The following is a 13957-nucleotide window of genomic DNA, read 5'->3' as shown; positions in this document are numbered from 1 at the left end:
ACCACGAAGACTGTGATCTCACAGAATGGAAGGCTCTGTTGTCAGGAGAGGCAACCATGCATCGTGGACCAGGAATCCAAGAGATACACACTCTAGCTTTCGCATGTAGAACGGAAGTGTTTGTCAGGCACGCGTTCATAAGTGAGAATGGTGATGAGTGTCACAGATCATCACATTCATCAGGTTGAAGTGCGAATGAATATCTTAGAATAAGAATAACCATGAATTGAATAGAAAATAGTAGTAATTGCATTAATACTCGAGGAACAGCAGAGCTCCACACTCTTAATCTTTGGTGTGTAGAAACTCCACCGTTGAAAATACATAAGTGATGATAGGGTAGACATGGCCATGAGGCCAGCCCCCAATGTCTAAGATCGCATAAACTGATCAAAGATAGATACCAAGATGAAAATTCAATGGTAAAAAGTCCTATTTATACTAGACTAGTTACTAGGGGTACAGAAATGAGTAAATGATGCAGAAATCCACTTCCGGGCTCACTTGGTGTGTGCTTGGGCTGAGCATTGAAACTTTCACATGTAGAGGTCTTCGTTGGAGTTGAACACCAGTTTGTAACTTGTTTCTGGCATTTGACTCTGCTTTGCAACTTGTTTCTGGCGTTTAACGCCAGAATATGGAAAAAAGCTGGCGTTAAATTCCAGTTTACGTCGTCTAAACTTGGGCAAAGTATGGACTATTATATATTGCTGAAAAGCCCTGGATGTCTACTTTCTAACGCAATTGAGAGCGTGCTATTTGGACTTCTGTAGCTACAAAAATTTCATTTAGAGTGCAGGGAGGTCAGAATCCAACAGCATCAGCAGTCCTTTGTCAGCCTCTGAAACAGATTTTTGCTCAGGTCCCTCAATTTCAGTCAGAAAATACCTATAATCACAGAAAAAATACACAAACTCATAGTAAAGTCTAGAAATGTGAATTTTGCTTAAAAACTAATAAAAATATACTAAAAACTAACTAAATCATACTAAAAACTATATAAAAACAATGCCAAAAAGCGTATAAATTATCCGCTCATCACAAAGCGATCTCCATGAGCCTATCATGACGAGAAGCCGGGAACAAAAGATCATATAACCGACATCATGATAGAAGTCAAAAATGCAGCAGATCTCGCGAATCCTAGAACCTACAAGATGACGATGAGAAGAGACACCAGAGAGATTCCAGACAAAGGAAGAGCGAGTACATAATAATGGGAGCCACTCCATTCACCTAGAAAGTCCTGAAGGCCAAGCTATTGAAAGATTTCGACAAACCGACTGACATGAAGTATGATGGCTGATAAACCACTATTTTATGGTTTATCTTATGCTCAATTAAGTGGTTTTTATCAACTATTTACCCACTTATTCATATGATTTGCATGTTTTACATTCTCCTTCCTGATTTTGTGCTATGATTGAAAACATGCTTCTTTGGCCGCATATTTGCTACTATTAATCCTCTCTTATTACCATTAGATGCCATGATATGTGTGTTAAGTGATTTCAGGGATTACAGAGCATGAATGGCTCAGAGGATGGAAAGGAAGCATGCAAAAGTGGAAGGAATACAAGAAGTTGAAGAAACTGCTAAGTTGTCCAGCCTGACCTCTTCGCACTCAAATGGTCATAACTTGAGTTACAGAAATCCAAATGATGCGGTTTTAGTTGCATTGGAAAGCTAACATCCGGGGCTTCGCAACGGTATATAATTTGCCATAGCTGTCTCGAATTTAGGTGAGACGGACGTGTAAATGAAGCGCCCGCGTTGTATCTACGAATCTCAACCCACGCAAACGCGTGGATGACGCCTCCGCGTCACTTTGCCGCGACCTGTACGAACCAGATTTCACAATCAGCAATTTCTAGGCTATTTTTGACCCAGTTCTCGGCCCAAAAAACACAGATTAGAGGCTATAAAGGGGGGAATCCATTAATTCATCATCATTCATTCATAATACACTTTTTATAGTTTTAGATGTAGTTTTTAGAGAGAGAGGCTCTCTCCTCTCTCTTAGGATTTAGGATTAGGATTCCTCTTAAAGGATTTAGGTTATTATTATTTTAACTTACAATTCTTCTGAGCTCCAGGTTCAATATTCCTTTATTTTGACTTCTCTTCTACTTTGAGATACTTTAATGCTTTTATTTGTATTTGACTTATATTGCCTAATTGGCTCATGAACTTTTCCATGTTAGATTTGACTGCTTTTATTAATGCAATTGAGGTATTTCAGATTTATGCTTGCTTTATTCTATTTATGATGTCTTCAATTTAATTTAGAATATTCCCTTTTGGCTCTGGTTAAGTAATTGGTGACGCTTGAGTTATCAAATAAAGCAGTGGTTGAAATTGGCAGATCGCTCTAAAGCTAGTCTTCCCATAGGAATTGACTAGGACTTGAGGATCAAATTAATTATTCCACTTGACTTTCCTTTGCTTTTGTAAAAGGTTAACTAAGTGGGATTAAAATCCAATTCTCATCACAATTGATAAGGATAGGACTTCCAGTTCTAATACCTTGCCAAAAGTTTATTTTATTATTACTATTTTAATTTTACTTGTCATTTAACATACTTCTTTCTTACTTTCAAAATCCCCAATTTACAAGACTCATAACCAATAATAAGAACATACCTCCCTGCAATTCCTTGAAAAGACGACCCGAGGTTTGAATACTTTGGTTATCAATTTATTAGGGGTTTGTTACTTGTGACAACCAAAACGTTTGTAAGAAAGGACTTTTGTTGGTTTAGAGACTATACTTACAACGAGAATTTATTCTGAATTCTAGACCACGCAAAATTTCTCTCTTCAAAATGGCGCCGTTGCCGGGGAATTGCAAGCGTGTGCCTTGTTATTGGTTATTGTAAATATTTTTCTTTTACTTGTTTATTTGTTTTTGCTTTCCCCCCTTATTTCTGATAGCTACTATGAATTCTCACCCCTCTCGCTTTGAGTTTGGTTCTAATTTTGTTGCAAGGAATGAAAGCTATAACAGGACTATGCATCAAGGTCTAAGCAATCAAAAATGGATGGAGCCACGAGGATCTGATCACCCCTTTAGGCAGCAACATCCTCCTAGATATCATGGACAAAAACCATTCTACAATGCATGCCCAACTGATAGATTTGGTGGACCGCCTCGTAGCTACCAACAAGCCCCACCCTGTGCTCAGAGACCATCCTTTCAACACAACCTCAACCCACCACACTCACAAGTTTCTTCTCACCATTCACTACTGGTGCACGAAATTGCAATCACACTTTTGCAACCCCGCACAACTAACCAGCAAGTGCACTGGTTCGTCCAAGTAATACCTTATGTGAGTAAGGGTCGATCCCACGGAGATTGTCGGCTTGAAGCAAGCTATGGTTATCTTGTAAATCTTAGTCAGGATATCAATAATTATCAGGGTTGATTGTGAAAAGTAAAAGAACATGAAATAAGTACTTGTTTTGCAGTAATGAGGAACAGGTTGAGGTTTTGGAGATGCTCCATCTTCTGAATCTCTGCTTTCCTACTGTCTTCTTCTTCAAGCATGCAAGACTCCTTCCATGGCAAGCTGTATGCAAGGGTTTCACTGTTGTCAGTGGCTACCTCCCATCCTCTCAGTGGAAATGTTCAACGCACCCTGTCACGGCACGGCTATCCATCTGTCGGTTCTCAATCAGACTGGAATAGAATCCAATGATTCTTTTGCATCTGTCACTAACGCCCCGCCCTCAGGAGTTTGAAGCTCGTTGACGATTGGATTTTTGACAGTTTAGAATTTCTCAAATAAAATCTCATTGTAAAGTATAGTTTCTAAACCAAACAATAATCCTTTCATACAAAATTTGTTTGTCACAAGTACAAACCCCTAAAATCTATAAACTGAAGTATTTAAACCTCGGGTCGTTCTCCCTAGGATTACAATAAAGTGTCTTGTTATTGGTTGTGAGTTATTTTGGGGTTTTTGATAAGAGGCATGAAAGTAAATGGCAATGAAAGTAAACTAACAACTATAAAAAGCTCTTGGCAAGATATGAGAACTAGAAGTCCTATCCTAGTTATCCTTCTCAATTGTGATGGGAATTGTTCATTGCTCCCACTTAGTTAACCTCTAACCATGGAGGAAAGTCAAGTGGATGAATCAATTTGATTCCTCAAGTCCTAATCAAATCCTAAAGGAAAGACTAGCTTTAGAGATATTCAAATCAATTAGCAACTTCTAATTATCAATCAACAAAGGAATTAGATAACTCAAGAGTCACTAATTACTCTACCTAGGCCAAGAGGGACAAAATCTATACTAAAACCCAACCAAGCATTTCATCAAACACTTGGAAGGCATAAAAGAAAAGCATAGTAAATCAACAACAAGAATAGAATCCAACAACAATTATTGCAAAGAATTAACAACAACAATCAAGGAAATCACAATTATCATGAATTACCTCAAATTGCATTATTGAAATGAAACTAAAGAACAACAATCTATCCAAAACAAAGTGAGAAATTACAATTATGAAAACACAACTAGAAAGAGAGAGATGAGAAGATTGAGAATTGATAAAGGAAAATTGAATCAAAGCATGAATTAAACCTAGATCTAAGAAGAGAGATTAACCTAAACCTAATTCTAATCCTAATTCTAGAGAGAAGTGAGAGCTTCTCTCTCTAGAAAACTAAAACTAAAACTAATCCTAGTGAGTGTGTATGTATGTATGAACATGTGTTATCAATCCCCTTCAATCCTTGGCTTTTATGTGCATTTTGGCGCCAAAGTTGGTTTCTGAAACCTCTCCAAAATCGCCAGGCACGTGTTACATAAATGAAGTCATGTGCCATCATCGACGCGTGCGCGCACGGTACGCGTGCGCGTCCTTGGCCTGTTTCGCAATATGCGCGCGAGCGCCTTGTGCGCGTGCGCGTGTATGGCCTGGATCAACTCTTTTGGCTTTTAGTGCTTCTCTCCACTTGTATGCTTCCTTCCTTGCTTCCTTTGATCCATGTCTAGCCTATTTCATCCTGAGATTACTAGTAAACACATCAAGGCATCTTGTGGAATCAAAGAGAAATTAGAATTCATCAAGATAAGGCTTAAAAAGCATGTTTTTACACTTAAGCACGAATATGGGAGAGATAACAAAACCATGCTAATTCATAGGCTAAATGTGACAAAAGGTTATCAAAATACTCTAAATTCAATACACAACAAACCGTCAAATTGGGGTTTGTCAACCTCCCCACACTTAAACCTTAGCATGTCCTCATGCTAAAATAAGAAGGAACTAAAGGTTATGACATTTATTGAATGCAACTAAACTATATGAATCCTATCTAAATGCAACTACCTAAAATAAATGCAAATGCTAGATTCAAACCTGTCAAATTGCCAAGAGAGCATGTGTAAGCACAAGGGCTAGACAATAGGAATTAATTCCAAACCACAATTATATTGAATTACCAAAAAGAATTTAAACTTGCAAGAATATAAATAATATGGATGGATACATGTAATTGAACTTTTGAACCCTCACCGGATTGTGTATCCGCTCTATTCACTCAAGTGTTTAAGGGTCAATTCACTCAATTCTCTTCTAATCAAGCTTTCCAAAATTTGATTTTCTTCTAACAATCAACATTTATTTAATGCATGCATACATTCATCATGAGGTCTTTCATTTAGGTTGTAATGGGGTTAGGGTCAAGGTAGGGTCATTTATGGTTAAGTGGACTAGGATTTGAATCTTTGATTAGCATAGACTTCCCCACCTAACTATATAATGACCTATACAAGTTCAAACTATTCTAACTACCTATTCTTCACTCTTTCTTACATATTCATGCATTTCCTATTTGATTCATAACACCTATGCATTGATTCCTTTTTATTGACTTCACTTTGGGGCAATTTGTCCCCTTTTTATTATTTTCTTTCTTTTGTCTTCTTTCTATTCTTTTTTTCTTTTCATCATTTTTTTTTCTTTTCATTTCTTTTTTTCTTTTGTCAAACTATATACAAAAATATCAATGCATAAGGTCTATTCATTTAATCAATACATGAGTATGTACCCAATTCCTAATCATGAAAGTATACTACCCCGTTTATCCCATCCAATGCTCCCAAGCCTCACTAACTTTGAATAATAAACACTCTCACTAGCCTAGGCTAATCAAAGATCCAAACAAGGACTTTTATTGGTTTTTCGCCTTGAGCTTGTAATGTGCTATAATGAGAATAAGTTGGTTAAGCATAGGCTCAAAATTGGCTAACAATGGAGAATAAAGGGTTGGTTATTTGGGTAAGTGGCTAATGAAGTAATGGCCTCAATCACATAAATGCATAAATACAAGAATTAAATGGACATATAGAATCAAGCAAATCAAGGATTACAATCATAAAAAGAGAACAATTTCACACAAGAATGGAAAATAAATGGCTATAAAATGTAACCACATCAATAGGCTCAAGTCTCACAAGCTTGTGTTCTTAGTTCAATACATGCTTCACAAAGTATGAAATTCAAGCAAGTTTTACCAAAAATTTTCCTTTCAATCAATTGGGTTAATGCCCTATATTTAAACTCTTTGGAAAATTTCAATGTTTGACTAAGCATTGTTGTGATTGAAAAATTCAAAAGATTTTCTTAGTTCACCTTTTCCTTTTTTTTTTCACTTTAAACCAATTTCTTATGCAAAAAGGGTGACTAAATATTTGCAATCCAAAATATGATTTCTAATCACAATCACAACTAAAAGTAAAGATAAACAAAAATGTATAAAGAGGAATCCAACTAAAAGTACGAAATCTAGCATCCAAAATATCAAAAAAAATATCCAAAAGCATCAAAATATCTAAAATCCAAGATAAGCAATAAAAGTATCCAAAGCAAACTAGAAGTGCATCAAAATATATACAAAATGTGCGAAATAAGATAACTAGGCTGAAAAGTTCACCGGTTCCCAAATAGTGCTACCGGTGCCCTCCCCACACTTAAAACCAAGCATCGTCCTCGATGCTGAACCGGAGGATCAGTGGGAGGTACAACGATAGGCTCAATCTCTGGCTGTGGAACCGGCTCCTCATGAGTCTCTGGTGGCTCTGTGGTGGCAGGGGCATCCTGCTGAACCGGCGCCTTCGCAGCCTCCTCCTGATGATCCTGCTCATCGGATGCCGGAGAGTCGGGAAGCGGGGGTAGCTCAAGGCCCTGGGCCACAAACATCTGGTCGATCCGATCCAAACGGCGTCTGATATGGCGTTTCTCACGCTCTAAGAACCGGAAAAGACGCTGGACTAGGAGATAAGTAGGCTCAGGTGCTGCTGGTGGATCAGTGGATGATGAAGGAGCTGCGGCTGTAGAGGATGACGGGGCAGCTGTAGGGGCGGATGGTGAAGGTGTCCCCACAGCAGCTCTGGCCCGAGAACGGCGTCTAGCAAGTGGCCTCTCGTGCACCCAACCACCCCAGGGAATAGTAACCTCCTTGTCATCATCATCAGGGGGCGGTGGTCGCACATCATCATCCAACCAAGGAACCTCAGCTAGGGCTGCCATACTCGTGACCAATGTAGGAAATGGAAGTAGGCCACGAATATGCGCCCGCCACATACACTGTCTGATCAGTCTAGGGAAGGAGACCTCCTTCCCCTCCATAACACACCCAATCAGTAGAAGCATCTCCATAGGAATCTCAAAGAAGTGGGTGGTGGGAAGGACATAGCAAGCAAAGATCATCTGCCAAGTCTTGGCCTCTCTAGTCAGATGAGTAAACAACATCCCTTTCGGCTTGGTATTGTTGGCATCCATAACCCAAGTAGCCTCTGGTAACCCAATGACAATCCTGAGTGCCTCATAATCGAAGGTCATGCTGTGTATGGCTAACTCAGCCTGCTGGTGGGCACACAGCTCATCAGGGACATGGCGGCACTGTAATGCCTCCTCAACAGCAGTCTCAGTGATCATAATCTCCCTACCCCTCACCTGAACTGAATCCAATGTCGGACGGAAGAAGTTGCAGTAAAATTCCTTCACCCAAGATACATTGATATCCCCCAAATCCCGGTCAACAAAGTCGATGCCTAACTCGAGGATCCGACCTTCAATGGATCATCTCACATCAGTAGGGAGAAGCAGCTTCTTCTCAATGTTCAACTTTGTAGTCCGATATTTAGAAAACCGGAGCTCACAGTAGAGATTAGGGAATTTGTCTGGATTGGTAGAAGGCAATAGCTGGTTTTCCTTGTCCACATCATTCAGTGGATTCTTGGCATAATTCTTATATGTGGAAGGAAGAGAAGGGGTAGAGTGTTTTCTCTTTTTGGAGGTAGTGGCTATGGCTTTGCCTTTGTCAGACATCCTGAAAAATATGATAGAATATAGAAAACATTTAGCATGTAACATTGAAAGCATGTGCATGAGACAAATGACAAAAACAACCATGATGTTGCAATGAATATGCAAAAGTGAATCAAGTAAACCATAAGTGAACAAACGAACCAAAAGATATAATCCTCATCAGGGCAACAATTCTTATTCAAAAGGCAATAATGTCATCAAAATGTAAAAGAATGGTTAGAGAATGTTAAAGAGGAGTGGAAGGTAATTGGTTAAAGAAGTTAGTGAGTTTAGAAAGGTAGGTTAGGAAGATGATGACATTTTTGTAAAATTAAAAAGAAAAGATTGTGGTTCATGTTCACACTGGTTGTGCAAATCCGGGGAAGTCAAAAGGAAAAGAAAGTTGCCCAAGTTTGAAATAAAGATCAAAAAGAAACCAATTTCCTTGAAAATCGGGTAGCATTCCGGCTTAAAACAGGACGTTCCCGGATAGCAAATGATCACAGTTAGCATAGAAAACAACATCAAGTAGTACAGCACCACTGATATGGGATTCAGGCAGCAAGAAATACACAAAAACAGTCCAAAAGCAGCATACAACATCCAAACAGCAAACAGCAAATGAAGCACGAACGGAGCACTTATCAGGCCTAGAATCCTCTATCCAGCCCTAGCTACCTAACCGCAATTATTTCTATCTAACCTAACATGCAGAATTTGAATTTAAACTAACTAACATACAATTGGACTAACTAACAGAAATTAAAGACTAACAGAAAAACAGAAAAAAAATTGAGTGGAACCTGGGAGCAGAGGAATCAGTAATGGAAGGGAGAATGGGGGAGAAATAAGGCTAGGCACTGCGCCGCCGTGAACGGTGGCCGGAAGGATGAGCGGCTATGGTGATGGAGGTTCGGCCAGGAGAAAAAAAAAGAGAGAGGGAATGAATGAGAGAGAAAGTGAGAGAGGACAGAGCGGGAGGGGAGAGATGGGCTGCCGGCGGTGAAGACGGGGTGGTGGCGGAGACTGCCGGTTGCAGTGTGGGAGGAGTGAGAGAGAGAGAACGGATGGTGATGAAAGGAGAGGAGAAATGGTGGTCAAGAGTGGTGACGGAGTTAGGCGGTGTGGTGGTGGCCGGCGCTGCTACTATGACGGCAGTTGGGGCGAGAGAGGAGGAAGAAGAAGATGGAGGTTTGGTGGTGTGCGCGACTGCGCAGTATGCATCGCGCATTAGGGTTATCCCTATTTTTAAATCGACGCGAGCGCGCACCTTGCGCGTCCGCGTCCATTGAGAAAACTTGGGACCTACGCGTGCGCGTGCAGCACGCTCGAACGTGGGTGAGCACATGAGGAAGGGACGCGTGCGCGTACAGTGTGCACACGCGTGCATGAGGTTGGGCTAGAGGCATAGAGTTGGCCCAACCCAGGCTTAACTCTCTGGAGAATGGCCTGGAAGTCGCGCAATCAGATCGGCGCGCACGCGGCATGTGCGCGTCCGCGCGCAGTTAGAAGAATTTGAGATCCACGCGAGCGGGCAGTGCGCTCGAGCGTGGGTGGCAGGATAGGTATGGGTGCGTGCGCGTACAGTGCGCGCACGCGTACGTTAGATTAGGCCTGAGGCTTAGAGTGGGCTCGAGGCACGCCCAACTCTCGGGTCCGTGGCCTAGATTGGTGGCAGCACCCATGGACGCGCGCGCGGCAAGTGCGCGTCCGCGTACATTGCTAAGGTATGAGATGGCGCGTTGGCGCGATGTGCGCGCTCGCGCGGACCGAGTTGGGCCTGGGGCCTAAAGCTAGCCCAGAGCCGACTCAACTCTCTGGAGTTTGGCTCAAAAACCTGCAGCAGCGAATCGGCGCGGACGCGGCATGTGCGCGTCCGCATGAACGTCCACGTTCTTAAAAACGGCACGTACGCACGTTGTGCGTGTCCGCGTGGATCGAGTTGGGCTCAAAGCATAATCTTTGCCCAAGGATGGCCCAACTCTTGGGAGTGTGGCTCGTGGTGCATCCTCACAGGGACGCTTGCGCGTACATGGTGCGCTCGCGTCCACCCCCCTCTTTTTTTTTTTCATAAGAAGACAAATTGCTGGTTTCTCCCCTTAGTGTTCACAACTCTTATTCACTCAACCATCATACAATTCACAAAAATGCAATTTTGATATTATTCATCTACTACTAAACACAACATGTATGTGACTAAGCTAACAATTAAATTGTACAAACAAATTTGTATGAAACATCTACCTACAATGGTAACTCAAATCACTTATTAAGTAGTTGTAAAAGATTGGAGAGAGTTTACCATGGTGGGGTGTCTCCCACCTAGCACTTTTAGTTTAAGTCCTTAAGTTGGACATTTGTGAGGCTTGTTGTCATGGTGGCTTATGTTTGTACTCATCCTTGAATCTCCAAGGATCCATGCTCCTCAATTGGTTGACAGAATTTCCAACCATTTTTATTAAGCTTGGGCAGATTTCTACCCAAAATACGAGTTCCCATATTTGGTCTTCACATATCGAACTGGGATCCCATATCTTATTTTCGCATCCATTCGTTAGTTGAGTTCCATGATTTTGTCGGATGGGTAGTTGACATAAATGTGGTGGACACACAGAATTCTCTTTACTCCACCGATGCTTCCTTCTAGATCCATACAAGGTGATCCTTGTTCCAACATCATCCCTATACCTTGAGGCCTTGACCTTAATGAGCGTAACACCTACTTTCCAACCACTACACAACTCATTCTTACTTTTAATTCCACAAAGAGTTCTAAGTTGACCATCATGTTCAATCAAACCATATTTAAGTGAGAAATTAAAGCTTAGAGATAGAGATTTTACCCATTTAAATGTTGTGTTAGATGGTGACTTGGGAAGGAAGGCTTCCCCACACTTAGACAATGCAAGATCTACCTCTTTGTGCTCCTCTTTGGTTGTTTTCACCTCTTCACAAGCTTCTTCAAGTTCAACCTTTTCCCCTTTGTTACATGGCTTGGTGTTGACATTTTGTTTAATGGGAGGTGATTCAACTTTGGATAGGAATTCATCGATGAATGAATTCATCTCTTGATCAACCTCTTCATATTCTTCAATTTCGATGTGCACCATGTCATTTTCGTTTTCCGTGGGAGGTTGTACACACTCTTCTATAGCTTCAACTTCATGTCCAATGGGAGAGGATTCGATTGTAGATAAAAATTCATCCACGATTAAATCCATCTCTTGATAAGCTTCTTCCAAGTCTTTAATAATGGTATGCCTTGGAGGTTGCGCACCCTCCTCAACATCAATTTCAAGCTTCTTGGAAAAGTGCTCCATGATGCTACATTCCCATGGACTTTCAACATCCCCTAGATCTTCAACCACTTCTTCCTTTTCTTCAATGATCATAGGCTCCTCCAATTGTTCCAACACAAATTTTGACTCTCCCTTCTTGTCCACCGAGTTTTCCAATTTCTCCTTCATGCTTTGTTTTTCTTTCGACTTTTCGCATGGGATCATGGGAGTACTTTGAGCATTCAAACATCGGTAGGCTAAGGTGGACACTACCTTGGTCAAGTTGGTCACAAATTCAAATGTATCCCGCTTCATGGCTTCTTGTCCTTGGAGTAACAAAGTGAGAGAATTGTTTATTGGTGCTTGTGGCGGGTAGGAAGGTTCATCATTTTGGAGAGGGGGTTCATAATAGGAAGGTGGTTCTTCTTGGTGAGGTCGTGGAGATTGTGTGTATTGAGGTGGTTCTTGGTAGTAATCTAGATAAGGTTGTGGTGGTTCTAAAAGTTCTTGCTCATAATCGTCATAAAAATATGGTGTGGATGGTTGGTCATATGATGGATATGGATTATAGGAAGGTGCTTGGTATGGAGAGGCTTGTGAGAATGGTTGCGGCTCATGTCGAGGATATGGTTCATAGGCACATGGTGGTGGTTCTTGAAAATCACAAGGTGGTTCACCATAGCCATTGGGTTGGTATGCATCATAGGATGGCTCTTCTTCATAGTGCATTGGTGGAGGTTGTTGCCATGAAGATTGATCATATGCATATGGCTCCTCCCACCTTTGATTGTTCCATCCTTGATACACATCCTCATTGAAGCTCTCATTACCTACAACACAATTGGAACCAAATTCATAGCCAAAGTGAGAATTCATGGTGGAAAGGGGGAAAATAAAATTCTACACTAGCAAACAAAGCAAAAAGCAAGATATTTACACTATTCACATATATACAATAACCAATAACATAACACCATTGCGATCCCCGGCAACGGCGCCATTTTGACGATTGGATTTTTGACGGTTTAGAATTTCTCAAATAAAATCTCGTTGTAAAGTATAGTTTCTAAACCAAACAATAATCTTTTCATACAAAAATTTGTTTGTCACAAGTACAAACCCCTAAAATCTATAAACCGAAGTATTTAAACCTCGGGTCGTTCTCCCTAGGATTACAATAAAGTGTCTTGTTATTGGTTGTGAGTTATTTTGGGGTTTTTGATAAGAGGCATGAAAGTAAATGGCAATGAAAGTAAACTAACAACTATAAAAAGCTCTTGGCAAGATATGAGAACTAGAAGTCCTATCCTAGTTATCCTTCTCAATTGTGATGGGAATTGTTCATTGCTCCCACTTAGTTAACCTCTAACCATGGAGGAAAGTCAAGTGGATGAATCAATTTGATTCCTCAAGTCCTAATCAAATCCTAAAGGAAAGACTAGCTTTAGAGATATTCAAATCAATTAGCAACTTCTAATTATCAATCAACAAAGGAATTAGATAACTCAAGAGTCACTAATTACTCTACCTAGGCCAAGAGGGACAAAATCTATACTAAAACCCAACCAAGCATTTCATCAAACACTTGGAAGGCATAAAAGAAAAGCATAGTAAATCAACAACAAGAATAGAATCCAACAACAATTATTGCAAAGAATTAACAACAACAATCAAGGAAATCACAATTATCATGAATTACCTCAAATTGCATTATTGAAATGAAACTAAAGAACAACAATCTATCCAAAACAAAGTGAGAAATTACAATTATGAAAACACATAACTAGAAAGAGAGAGATGAGAAGATTGAGAATTGATAAAGGAAAATTGAATCAAAGCATGAATTAAACCTAGATCTAAGAAGAGAGATTAACCTAAACCTAATTCTAATCCTAATTCTAGAGAGAAGTGAGAGCTTCTCTCTCTAGAAAACTAAAACTAAAACTAATCCTAGTGAGTGTGTATGTATGTATGAACATGTGTTATCAATCCCCTTCAATCCTTGGCTTTTATGTGCATTTTGGCGCCAAAGTTGGTTGCTGAAACCTCTCCAAAATCGCCAGGCACGTGTTACATAAATGAAGTCATGTGCCATCATCGGCGCGTGCGCGCACGGTACGCGTGCGCGTCCTTGGCCTGTTTCGCAATGTGCGCGCGAGCGCCTTGTGCGTGTGCGCGTGTATGGCCTGGATCAACTCTTTTGGCTTTTAGTGCTTCTCTCCACTTGTATGCTTCTTTCCTTGCTTCCTTTGATCCATGTCTAGCCTATTTCATCCTGAGATTACTAGTAAACACATCAAGGCATCTTGTGGAATCAAAGAGAAATTAGAATTCATCAAGATAAGGCTTAA

Source organism: Arachis hypogaea, chromosome 9, assembly GCF_003086295.3.
Source record: "Arachis hypogaea cultivar Tifrunner chromosome 9, arahy.Tifrunner.gnm2.J5K5, whole genome shotgun sequence".
Lineage (NCBI taxonomy): Eukaryota > Viridiplantae > Streptophyta > Magnoliopsida > Fabales > Fabaceae > Arachis > Arachis hypogaea.
Note: the sequence above shows the minus strand (reverse complement) of the source record.